This window comes from Carassius gibelio, chromosome A16 (assembly GCF_023724105.1).
Source record: "Carassius gibelio isolate Cgi1373 ecotype wild population from Czech Republic chromosome A16, carGib1.2-hapl.c, whole genome shotgun sequence".
Classification (NCBI taxonomy): domain Eukaryota; kingdom Metazoa; phylum Chordata; class Actinopteri; order Cypriniformes; family Cyprinidae; genus Carassius; species Carassius gibelio.
Genome location: NC_068386.1, coordinates 13,917,396 through 13,930,640, shown reverse-complemented (window position 1 = coordinate 13,930,640; position 13,245 = coordinate 13,917,396). Strand labels below are relative to the sequence as shown.

Genomic DNA, 13,245 nt, shown 5'->3' with positions numbered 1-13,245 from the left:
ATAATAAAGGCAGCAAGTCCATGTTTTAAAAATCAAATCAAATGATTCGTTCAAAACGGCTGATTCAATTAGAAACGAAACAAATTAAGTCCATCTGAGATCGATCTGAATGGACTGTTGAATTCCTGGCTCACTCGATTCGTTCAAAACTTGACTCATTCAAAGAACCGTGTTGCTATGCACTGTTTTATAAAATTAATTGCACATTTGTTCTAGCAATATAAGAAGATATTCAGAAAAGTACATTGCTTGTGCAAGGAATATAAAAACGGAAAAACCCACACATGTGCGGTGGCCGAGAGAACTCAACGCGCTGCAACTTAAGAAAACACATGTAAATTGAAAAAACACCAGCAAATGAAGAAAACATCTTAATCAGTTTGACAACACAAGTGTTGCAAATCCTAACAACACATGCAAATGAGGAAATGCTGCAAATCCTCACAATGCAAATAACGCTGCAAATCTTCACAACACATGCGAATAATGAAACACTGCAAATCTTCACAACACATGCAAATAACAAACGCGCTGCAAATCCTCAACACATGCAAGTTAAACGAGCTGCAAATCCTCACAACACATGCAAATATTGAAACGAGCTGCAAATCCTCACAACACATGCAAATTAAAGGTCCAGGTTGTAGGGCCTGCCACGAGAGGGCGCACTACCAAAACAATAACTATCACATGGTTTGATGACGCTAACAAGGAGTGTGGATTGATGGGATTTGTTGTGTATTGTTAGTAATCAGCTGGACAAAATATATAACACTAGCCTAGTGGTTTTTGGATATTTTACTGCATATATCTTACAAATTGTACCTTTAAATATCACTAACCAAAACGGAAATGTTTCAAGGAGACCCCAAAAAGTGTCGGACCCAGCTGGGATTTGCTTATTGTACAATGGCTACTGGTTAGTGGAGTTGTTGGTGAGTTTTTTTTTTTTTTTTAAACACCCTGATTGCATGATTCCTTTATCTTTCGGATATTATTAGCCTACATATTACATGATTAACTCTAAAACGTTATTATATAAGATGGCTAACTTTAATATCTTCAACTAAATATAATTTCAAGGTTAATGAAAATAAATTTGCAATGCTTCATTAATTGTTTCTTAATTTGCATGCGCGGATTTGCAGCGCATTTCTTAATTTGCATGGGTTGTGAGGATTTGGAGCGCGTTCCTTGATTTGCATGTGTTGTGAGGATTTGCAACATTGTGTTGTCAAACTGATGAAGATGTTTTCTTCATTTGCTCTTGTTTTTTCAATGTGCATGCGTTTTCTTAATTTGCAGCCCTCTCGGCCCCCGTACACATGGGTATTTTTTTCTTTCATTAATTGCTTGAATTATACAGGCATTTTTTATTTTTTTTTGCAAAGTCATGATATGTCAGCTTTACTATCAACTGTCAATCCGTCACACACACAGCACAATAACATAGTGTCGGGGAATGTCTAATGTAGGCCTAAATTACATTCAAGGAAAAACCATAGGCCTACTTTTTTTCTGTTGTGTTCTTCTTAAAGAAAAATTACTAAAACTGGTTTCCGCTTGTGAGCAGCTTGTTAAAGTAGGCTACCAAGTTCTGATTGGCCAATCACCGCCGTTTTAGTTTGTGAATTATTTTAAGGAATTTAGAGAATTTTTACATTTAATTTGCATGGTTTTAAATAATATGCATATTATTCTAAAGGGCATGGTTTTACCAAGGGGATGCTGCGTGTTTTTTTTTTTTTTTTCAACGGTGGGGAATGCAAAATGGGGTTTCTGAGCCCTGCTGCATATAAGCGTGTACATCTTTTGCCACGTTTATCAGCTGCAGCCTGCATGCAGGTGGGACATTGATCAATTCACCATAATGCCAACCACTGCTTCATCACTTTAGACCATGGGTGCCCAATCCTGTTCCTGGAGTTTTACCTTCCCGCAAAGTTCAGCTCCAGCCCTGATCAAACACACAGGATGGGGCACCCCAGCTTTAGACCTGCTCCTGGAGGGTTAATGTCCTACAGAGAATGACTTCAATACACCTGCCTGAAAGATAAGTTAGTTAGTCTGCTATTAGCTGGTTCAGGTGTGCTTGATTAGGGATGTAAGCTAAACTTTGCGGGACAGTGGCCCCCCAGGCACAGGTTTGGACACCCCTGATATAGCCCTCCTATTCTTGTGACCACTTTTCACATTTACAGGGTTCTCAGAAACAGAAGTCATCATAGTCTGATAAACTTGTAATGTAATTTTTGAGTTCCCATTTGCTGTAATTGCAAAAGACAAATTCCACAATAACACTTGTGACTTTCCAAAAGAGAGCAAAAAATATAGATAGATTACTTTCCGTGTTAATATTTACATTATTTTTTTAAATGATAAAATAAAATAGATTTACTATGTAAATAACCAATGAAACTTCTTCACAATTTATGAAAAAGGCGTATTGTGCACATTTGATATTTAAACTTTTTGGAATACTCGCTATATCATAGATCTTCCACCCTGCCCCAGGGAACCCAGTGTCCTGCAAAGTTTATTTTCGACTTGCTTGTGTATTTTCAACTGAGGCTAAAGAGCTTGCTTAGCTGCTTTATAGACAGACAGTATTTTTCCAATAACAGAAGTTGTAAAATAATCACCTCATATTAATTCTGCTTTGATGCTGCAAGGATAAAAAGCCAAGATAACAGCCCTTCTCATCTGAGATGCCTCAGCAGAAGGGGTGTGCGATATATATCGTCTGCGATAATATCGTAATTGTTGTTTTAAATGGTGTGTGATTTGACATTGACTGTATTTAAAAAAAAACATTCCCTACAGAGTGCACCTAAGCTGCATTATGTGAAGTCTAGACTAGTGCATGTGCGCATTTAGAGTGTGTTCCTTCACTGCATGATTCCTAAAGAATAATTGACCATGTGCAAAGAGCTGCCTCATTCTTATCAGAAACTGAAACAATTTCAACACCGTAAAATAATGATAGCAGAGTTAAAATACTGTTTCATGTTATTAAAGAACATATCATTTTATATGAGTCTGGTAATCCCGGGAAAGTACCCGGACACAACTGTACATACATTTGAATGCTGACAAATAAAAACAATGGTAACTGTTTAGTCAGTTAGGCTAATCTCTTAAACTACATCTTAATGGTATTCTCTATAATCAATGTCTTACCTTCATAATCATGAACACATTTTTAAAACGTATACAATTTTAAATAATTTGTTATCTCTCAAAGTTGTGCAGTAAAATTTACATTATTAAAGGTTCACTTTTCTAATTCATGAATATACATGACAAATTTTGACAAAAACCTGTCTGGGTGAAAAAAAGAAATCTATCATTCCATACACTGCTGAGAACTGAATTAGTTCATGTGCATCAACACCTAAACTCCCAAACAGATAAGCTCTTCTTCTCCCCTTCATTCTTCTTTCTACCCAATCATTCTTGGCGTTTACTTTAGAGATAGAGTCCTGGCCTGCACAAATCGGTGCTGGTGTGTGTATGTCTCAGGCTGTGCATATCTAAAAGTGTGTATGTGAGCTGGAATCTTTATGTGTTCCTGAATGAAATTGATGTAGGCTATATTTATGGCGAGGCTGCCCTTTGAACTGGCCAAATGGAATGGGCAATTTTGCTCACACACTTGAATTGATAAGCACACACTGTACTGAAGGGAGAAGCTGTGGTAAAAATGGTTTATTATTAGGCCTATATATATGTGTTCGCTCTGTCCATCAGCACAATTGAGACCCACTTGACAACATTGGGTGACAGAAGAAACTCTGAGCCGACAGATTCGTATTTATCTTCACATCCAATTATGGTATTTTAACAACTTGTTTCTCTCACCCTTTATTAAATTGTAAATGTGCTGTTTTTTTAATTAACACATTTCCTGTTCTTTTTGTCAGTGGAGGGCAGTGAATCCGCGAGTGTTTGTGTAGCTATCGTTGGGCTCATTGTTGATTAGCCGGAGAAATTAATTGTGCGGAGCGGAGAGTGAAGTGCAGAAGCATTACAATGGGAGCGGAACAATGAGACGACTTCTTACTTTTACACCATTAATTATTTCAACTAATCAATTTGTATAAGTGGGGAAAACAATGAAAGACGAGCAAACTTAGCGGCCCAGCCTGCGCTTGTGAGGAGCACTGGATTAAGAGACTGTGCAATCATTGTTCATTACTATGAAGCACTCGCGGGCTTTCTCCGACCGATTACTGTCAGTCGCTGTTGAAAAGGTCAAACTCATTATGATAAATAGACAGATGGCATATAGAAGCGTTTCGGGGAGATATTTTAACAGTTTTTTTAATCGCAAATATGTATTTTTCATTGTCTGGGCACAAAATGAAATAACCTGTCTGTCAGGGCAGTGAAGCAAGTAGCCTGCCATATACGTGATCTGGATGTCGTAGCGGCTGTTGCTGCATGCGTGACTTTTCAGGCTTTTCCACGCTGTAGTTTGCGATCACATCCGCTGTATGGATGCACTGTCACGACAATCTCATCTAACCTTTTCAATGGAGTGTAAACCACAAAAGCCACAAGGAATCTTGTCTTTTATTCTGTTCCTATATAAATCTCTCGGTCTTCAACCCATGAGTGTGTCAAACATTTATTATTATTATTATTTATTTTTCAGTAGCTAACCATCGGTAATCGTCTGGTGATGAACAAAAAATTGTCATGAGCTGACTATGATATGATATAAACCAGGGGTGTCAAACTCAATTCCTGGAGGGCCAGTGCCTGATTCAACCCTAATCAAACACACACAAAAACAAACCAACAAGTCTTTCAGACTTATTTGAAAGCTACATGGTATACAGGTGCATATAATTCCATTTTAAAAGTTAAACTTGTATATTATATTCACTCATTACACACATGCTGATATATTTCAAATGTTTATTTCCATTAATTTTGATGATTATAACTGATAACTAAGGAAAATCCCAAATTCAGTACCTCAGAAAATTTGAATATTGTGAAAAGGTTCAATATTGAAGACACCTGGTGCCACACTCTAATCAGCTAATTAACTCAAAACACCTGCAAAGGCCTTTAAATGGTCTCTCATTCTAGTTCTGTAGGTTACACAATCATGGGGAAGACTGCTGACTTGACGGTTGTCCAAAAGATGACCATTGACATCTTGCACAAGGAGGGCAAGACACAAAAGGTCATTGAAAAAGAAACTGGCAGTTCACAGAGCTCTGTGTCCAAGCAAATTAATAGAGAGGCGACGGGAAGGAAAATATGTGGTAGAAAAAAAAGAGTACAAGCACTAGGGATAACTGCACCCTGGAGAAGATGGTAAAACAAAACCCATTCAGAAATGTGGGGGAGATTCACAAAGAGTGGACTGCAGCTGGAGTCAGTGCTTCAAGAACTCTACGCACAGATGTATGCAAGACATGGGTTTCAGCTGTCGCATTCCTTGTGTCAAGCCACTCTTGAACAACAGACAGTGTCAGAAGCATCTCGCTTGCATCCCTGTTCTTAATTGGCCAGCAAACTCGCCTGACCTTAACCCCATAGATTATTGTGAAGAAGATGCAATATGCCAGACCCAACAATGCAGAAGAGCTGAAGACCACTATCAGAGCAACCTGGGCTCTCATAACACCTGAGCAGTGGCACAGACTGATCGTATCCATGCCACGCCACATTGCTGCAGTAATTCAGGCAAAACGAGCCCCAACTGATTATTGAGTGCTGTACATGCTCATACTTTTCATTTTCATATTTTTTAGTTGGCCAAGATTTCTAAAAATCCTTTCTTTGAGAGATACTGAATTTAAGATTTTCCTTAGTTGTCAGTTATAATCATCAAAATAAATGAAATAAACATTTGAAATATATCAGTTTGTGTGTGGTGAATGAATATAATATACAAATTTCACTTTTTTAATGGAATTAGTGAAATCAACTTTTGATGATATTCTAATTATATGCACCTGTATACCATGTAGCTTTTAAATAAAATCTGAAAGACTTGTTGGTTTGTGTTTGTGTGTGTTTGATTAGGGTTGAATCAGGCACTGGCCCTCCAGGAATTGAGTTTGACACCCCTGGATTATATCATATCAGGTTAGGAAATAGCTCATGATGATTTTTTTTTTCCATCACCAGACGATTACCGATGGTTAGCTACTGAAAAAACATACAATAATAATAATAAATGTTTGACACACATATGGGTTGAAGACCTAGAGAATTACATAGGAACACAATTAAAGAATGTGTTGAAGCAGGGTTGGAACAAAACTGGAGGGTGTAAAACCGCATGTACTGAATACCACTTAAACAAAATATGGGTTATGCAGAATCCATTAACATAAACTGGAGGGTAGTGATGTAAATTCTACAATATTATCTTTATATTGAATTAATATTACTTAATAACATTATTGATAAATGAATCAACTATATAATTAATGTGAAATATTAATATATGATGTATTTTTATAATAATAATGACCATTAATTAAATAATATTGTTTCATAACAATAACTGTAATTATAATTATTATATAAATTATGCAATTCTAAATATTCAATATTTCTGATAATAATGCTTGTATAATTTTAATCAGTCCAATTAATTAATTCTGATTCTGATCAAAACATTCTAACTGAAGATTGCCTGGAATGTAAAATGACATGACAAATAATGTGTCAATATTAAATGCATTTTTGATCTACATTTCAGTGTCAAATTTACCTGGAGTGCTGACCAGAAGGGACAGTCAGGGGAGTAGAAAACAGAAACCAAACTAGAGAAATCAATTGCTGTTGATATCACTTAAATTACATTTATTCATTCAACATAGACTTTTATCCAAAGCCAATATTTAATTAATTCATATTTAATTCTTATGATTTAATTATATAATTCATATTCAATCTCCCTCTCCTCTCTTTCCTAGGAGATCATGTATTCCATGTGGCTATATTCCCTGATTCATTGTGTAATAGCAGTGCTGGTGATCGAAGTTAGTTTGAAGTTGTGCTTGACTGCTGGTTGTGCTGAAGTTGGGCCAGGAACTAGAAGCTGGAGCACATCTGTGTGGCTGAAGCTTTACCTCGGCTTGGTTGGGATAGTGGGCAGTATTGTGAGCACTCCTGTGTCTGTGCTCTTGAACCTGAGGATCTCCCAGTGCCTGTACACATGTATCGCTATGGTCTCCTGCCCCCTCCTACTCAGGCAGTTTACAATGGGCCTTCTGCTTCTACAAACTCTTAATACACACCTGCAGTACCGCCTGGGGAACAGATGAGCGTGAACATCCTGACCTTGCTTGCTGTGCTTATGTTTGAGAAGTTCAGCAAGTTCTAAGCTATTTGGATTTTTGCATATGTGAAATTATATTATAGACGTGATTCATGCTGACTATAAAATCAGAGTATTGAATTGTGCTGAATATGCTAAATAGTAAAAATTCAGGACGGAGCTTATGTTTCTTTCTGATATGCAGGTTTAGTGACTCGTAGGTGGGTTTTGTGCTCGGTGCTGCTCTGCTGGATAATTTCAGTGATCATCGCCTTCGGCCAGTTCATCATTTCCAACTCTTCTGATACCTGGGGAGCTGCTGAGGATGACAATACAGCTGGACTGGGGATGGATGAATTGCCTGAAGCCAATTATACCACCCCTGCCCTCCCTCCCAAATGTCCCTACCCAGAGGATCGCTCTGTAATCGGGCAGTTCTTGGCTTAGAGAGGTTTTCTGTCCAAGTTCATGGTGGAGGGCAATGAGAACTTCACATATACGGAGATCCACGGCAGTCATTGGGGCATCTGTGCCCCCCAACACCACGCGCACTCTAGTGTTCATGGTGTATGTTTATGCTGTCATTGTGTTTGGTATCCCTTTGTTGGTTCTGTTGGGTGTGTTTTTGGACTTGATGTGTTTCATGCCACAACAGGTTCCTGCAAGCTCTATATTTTCTCAGAAACAAAGCCCAGTGCGATCTTGCTCAATGGCTCTCTCTATTTCTCCACTAGTAATGCTTTGCCTGCCCCTGCACATCACCCACGCTTTGTTACTTTTCGCCCCGAGTGCTGCTAGACCCAGCTGGACCTCTCTGACGGCCTCTGTTCTCTTCCAGATGTATAGCCTATGCCCCCTCTTCTCTTCACCAACACCACTCAGCAGGTAGGCTTTGAGTGCACCTTGTTATCTGCGCCCAACCTGACCTCGAGTGTTATCTCCTCTCGAGTCAAATCTGTGGGGAGTGCTTTCCATTCAGTGGATGATTTCAAACACCCTGGACCGACACTGAAAGGTAAAGTTTCTCCAGAGATGTGAAGAGGTCACATACACCAAAAGTTTTCTGTAGAGTCCTTGCATGGTTTATATGAAATTATATTCAGCAGTTAAGTAAAACTAATCCAATGGCTTTCTGCAGTGTATTTGCATTAGGGTTGATCCATGTCATTTCAGATTGAATTAAAGAAGTGTGTTGCTGCAAAACGATTCTGTTCATACTTTTTTTGTGTTATTTGAAACATAAAACTAAAGCATGAATGGTCATTTTTGAAGTGCCCTGAAATTATTATACACCTACATGTCATGTTTCTCTAATATGTACCCATTTAAATATAGCTAATGACTGTACCCATTAGTTATTTTTTAAATGGGCATGTTTTTTTTATTCTCAATGGTTTCAAACTCTATTGTTATTTGTATTGTATATTTGTTATTTATATGCAAAGCCAATCTAGGCTAATATTATCAAAAGTTTACACCACCCATTTCAATTTGAATGAATTTTCCATTGTATTTTGGACATTTTTCTTACAAAAACATATCGATTCGCTACAGGGGGATTTTGGTCACCCCCCTAAGGTGTGTGAGACACTTCTTTTATGGATGGGCGCATATGAGGGTGAGTAATTTATGGTATGCTTTAAATTTTTTGGTGATCTAACCCTTTAAGATCAAAACACATTTATTTGTATCCTTGGTGTTTTTATGATTGAGGCCCCAATACCAACCATGTCAAAAAAAAGTTTTCACTTTTTACAACTTTAGGGGCCAATTATGAAAATACTTGAACTCAGCAGGGACACTTAACCATTTGGATTAAAAGAAAACAAATTTGTGTATATATCTTCCAATTCCTGCAAGGCTAGCAGTCGTAATTCTTGAGTTATCATACCCTGAACATGGCTTCCCAGATAAAACCTTTTTTTTTTTTTTTTTTTTTGGCAAGGAAATAATGATTTCTTCAGGGGGCTGAAAAATGATCAAATGGTTGCAATATGTATGAAAAAAAAAATCAGACCCAAGTTTCATGCAGCCACCAACAAATAAGCAATCTATAAACAAAACTGGTGCAGAAATAAACCTTTCTGATGTAATGAATCATTAGAAAGCACTTTGTAAATTACTGTTATGTGGCAAAAATGGTCCAATAAATATTCCACTGCTGCCATGTTTAATCCCAGTGATACTCTGATTAACTGTGAAATGATGTAAGCAACAATCTCAGAAGACTGAATAGGCTACATCAAGATGTTTGCATATACATGATTAAATATAGTGGCCTACATTAAAATGTGTCCCATCAATGTTCAAACCCAGTACTAGCTTTTGGTTTGAACTCAATGTTTAATTATAACAACTATAATAGAATATCAAGTGGGAGAGACTGTTTGAATGCTTCGAGATAATTAACCACTCAATAACTCCCAGGGAAAACAGGATTCCATAGCTGTTTTGATTAAATACATACTTCTTATGTGCAGCCTGAATAAAAGCCATTTCACACTAATTGGATTATTCTTTTTGCTCACTTGTGCCAGTGCTGGTGTAAGAAATGACTCCTTTTGTATCTGAATATTTGTGTTGTGATCTCTGTGTCTTCCTATCCCTTCTTGTCGTCTCACCCCAATCTGCCCATTATCCATTCCTCCATCTAATGTTACTTTCACTCAGTTGTCTTTGTATTGTCCTGACTTTGATTTGTCTAGCACCTCTTCCTTTCTTGATTATTGTCTTCAGCTCATTTTCTTGCAAATGCTTTTCTCTCTCGTTAAAGTCTGCACTAACCTCCAAAGCCTTGGCGAATTATTGAGTGAAGCTGGACTATCAAAAAGGGAAAACAAGTAAAAGCTCTCCCTAACCGAGAGCTCATTTGATGGTTTTCTCCACTCGAGAGCCTTTAGCTTCCTGCTGATATGACAATCTTTCATCACTAAAGCAGCTTCAGTCAATTCATCGCACCTGCTCTAGCCCACACGCTCGAGAATGGGGTCATTACAAGGAGCTTGGAAGCTTTAAATCCGTCACGCACAGAATGTAACCATTTATTGTCTTTGGATAAAGGCGGAGTGCGCTGTTTGACCAGCATATGGCTTATTACCCATGGATTTGCCTTTGAGATGCCAGCCAAGCTTTTATAAACAAAATTACAAGAGATTGATTATGTTCAGATGAAGTCTACGGCTGTCATTTTTCATTTGAACTCCACATTTGGAGTTTGTCGGCTCACTGAAGCGTTACTCGCTTTGCAGAAGATCCAAAATAAAAAAACTGATCATGCTTTGTGAAGCATTTATACTTGTACTAAAAGAAGATGATCCTTTTTTAGATGGACAAAGTACACAACTTTGTTACTCGAGTGAAAGTGCAGTTACTACTGGTCAAATACTACTCCACTACAAGTTGAATTTGTAAAGACAGGTTTTTACTTTAGTAAAAGTACGAAACTACATGCTTTTAAAAGTACTTAAGTATCAAAAGTAAAAAGTAAATGCATTGTTTTATTGTCAGCTTGTTGTATACTTACAATACCTAATGCTATTAATGCAACCTACTGAATACACTGACTAGCTTGTATTATCTTTGGAATGAGCTTTTTTGTTACCAAACCTATAGAAACGGAACAATTGAATGAAGATAATCATCTTTAGTTTTTAACACTCCTACAGCTACATTGAACTAATTTTAATACTTGTTTAAAAGTTACTAAGTTCTTTTTCAAAGCGTTAATGAAGGATCTGATATGGTTCATTTTGGGCAAACAAAGCAAACATTGAAAAGAAAACAAATCTTTAGTCTTTTCAGAAAACTGAAACATATTCTCTCAGTATGGTCATGGGTATGCACGTTGTGCCAAAGAATCATCTTTTTTTATTTTGCCATCAACTGATCATTGTTAATAAAATGCTCATAAATCAGTGAACTTCACAATATGTGGCTAGGGTTGGGTTTTGTTTGAGTTATCTATTCCGATTCAGATTCTGCTTATTAATTTAAGTTCTTATCAATTCCCAGTTTGGATTCCAAAGGTGTAAAAAATTGAAGTAAAACATTTTGACCTGTGTGATCATTTAACCTACTTCTTGATCATTTGTTTGCAAAAATAAAAAATAAAAAATAATGTATTTATGTGTATAATGGGAATACCAGAAACTGCCATCGGGAAAGAGACTAAGAATGCCAATGTGTAAAACTAATAGACTGAAGCTTTCATTTGTTCCTGCCTCGATAAAAATGCTGAATTCCACCAAAAATGATGCTCATATAAAATATTAGAGCCTTGTGTTTTGCATTATATGTATTTTAAATATCAGACTCATACATTGTATTTTATTCTATTATTATTATTATTATTATTATTGTCTGTTCAGAGAACAACACATAGGGTCCTAGCACTTTGCCCGAGACAAATTTAACTTCGGGGACAAATAAAGTTTATCCTTATCCTTATGTGTAGTGTTTTAACAATAAAATAATGTTCAGATTTATATACTTTCTTGTTTTTAGCAGCAATTTAATTCACCACATAAATAATTAATGAAATAAATGATTTAAGACAAAAATGTTTTAAAATCTTACCAGTTTATTAGTTGTCTTATCGTCCAATACAGTGCACAAAACAATCATGGCAAAATGGCAGCAGCTGCGTTTGCATGAAATGAGAGCGCGAGTCCCCAATAACAGGATGACAAATAATTGTACAACATTTTAAATCGAGTTTTAATAATTTATTAACTAAACAAATGCAAAGCTTCCACTAAAAAAACGTTCCTAAAAAGAGTACAGCGTCAACTTTAGTTACCCGGATGAGTACCGGTTCTTATTGAGGGATAACGTACCGATGTCGCGACTGATCAATCAGAATTAAGTATTTCACAGAGCCATATAAAGTAAGGGATAATGTACATCCAGCTGGATGTACATTATCCCTTACTTATTACATGGCTACTTGCCACATAAGTAAATAATTAGACGCAAAATATTTGAGTTGAAATATTTGAAAGCAAAGCTTCTGTGAAGACAGCAGTTAGTTAATTTTACAAAGAGTTTTAATGAGTTAAAACACATACGAGTTCACACAGAATAAAAACTATACATTTTCTTTGTCATGTAGATGAAGGTGTAGCCTAGGTCATTTTTATTTACCATATGCCAATCATTATCGTACTGTTTGGCCTAGGTAAGGCATCACATACAGTTCTCTCTTTAAAATCAATGCGGTGAACACACAGATGATCCCACCACACTATAAATATGTGCCTTTTCCGTCTTTTATTATCTTATTTGCCTTTTTACAGCACTCTGTACAGTAGTGCAGACATCCATTCATAGCTACGTGGAAAACGTTAGGCTCAGAAATACTTGGCAACACCGGAAGGTCCTGGCAGATTGCAGGCCGCATTTTCGCAACAACAACGACAACAAAAAAAGAGTTCAGTGAATCTTAAAAATGCACACACTGGAAAAACTTCTACATATAACGAATGTAGTGAAGTTGAAGTAGTTTCCAGAAAAAAATTATACTCAAGTAAAGTACAGATACTCAAAAAGTGTACTTAAGTAGTACTCAAGTAAATGAAGGCTACTGTCCTTAAGGAGCTGCTCAAAGCGAAGCAGCAGGTAAACGCAGTGTGTGCTTTGATTTCCATGTGACAGTTACTGTTAATGACAGGCTTCTTCAGAGCCTCTCCATCAATAGAGTACAAACACATCGATAAATCATCCTCCCCTTGGCTTTTAAACGTAGGACCCACCCCTCCCGGAGTGCTCAGCAAATGACTTCTGACACAATCGTATATTGATTACAGTGGAATAATGGAGGAGTCCTATTTTAAAGCACCTGCTTTCTCTCTTCGATGCCTCTGCTCTTTTGTCAATGGAGTCTTATGATTCATCATCTCAGTCACACAGCTTTCATCTCTGCTGGATGCTTCTGCTAATTAAAATATCCTCTCCTT

The 13,245-nt window shown here is 37.0% G+C and overlaps 1 pseudogene; it reads left to right on the top strand.

Annotated features, from left to right (window-relative positions):
- The first annotated feature begins 6,953 nt into the window (after positions 1–6,953).
- LOC128030205 (adenosine receptor A2a-like) lies at positions 6,954–8,180 on the top strand (annotated as a pseudogene).
- Positions 8,181–13,245: the final 5,065 nt, after the last annotated feature.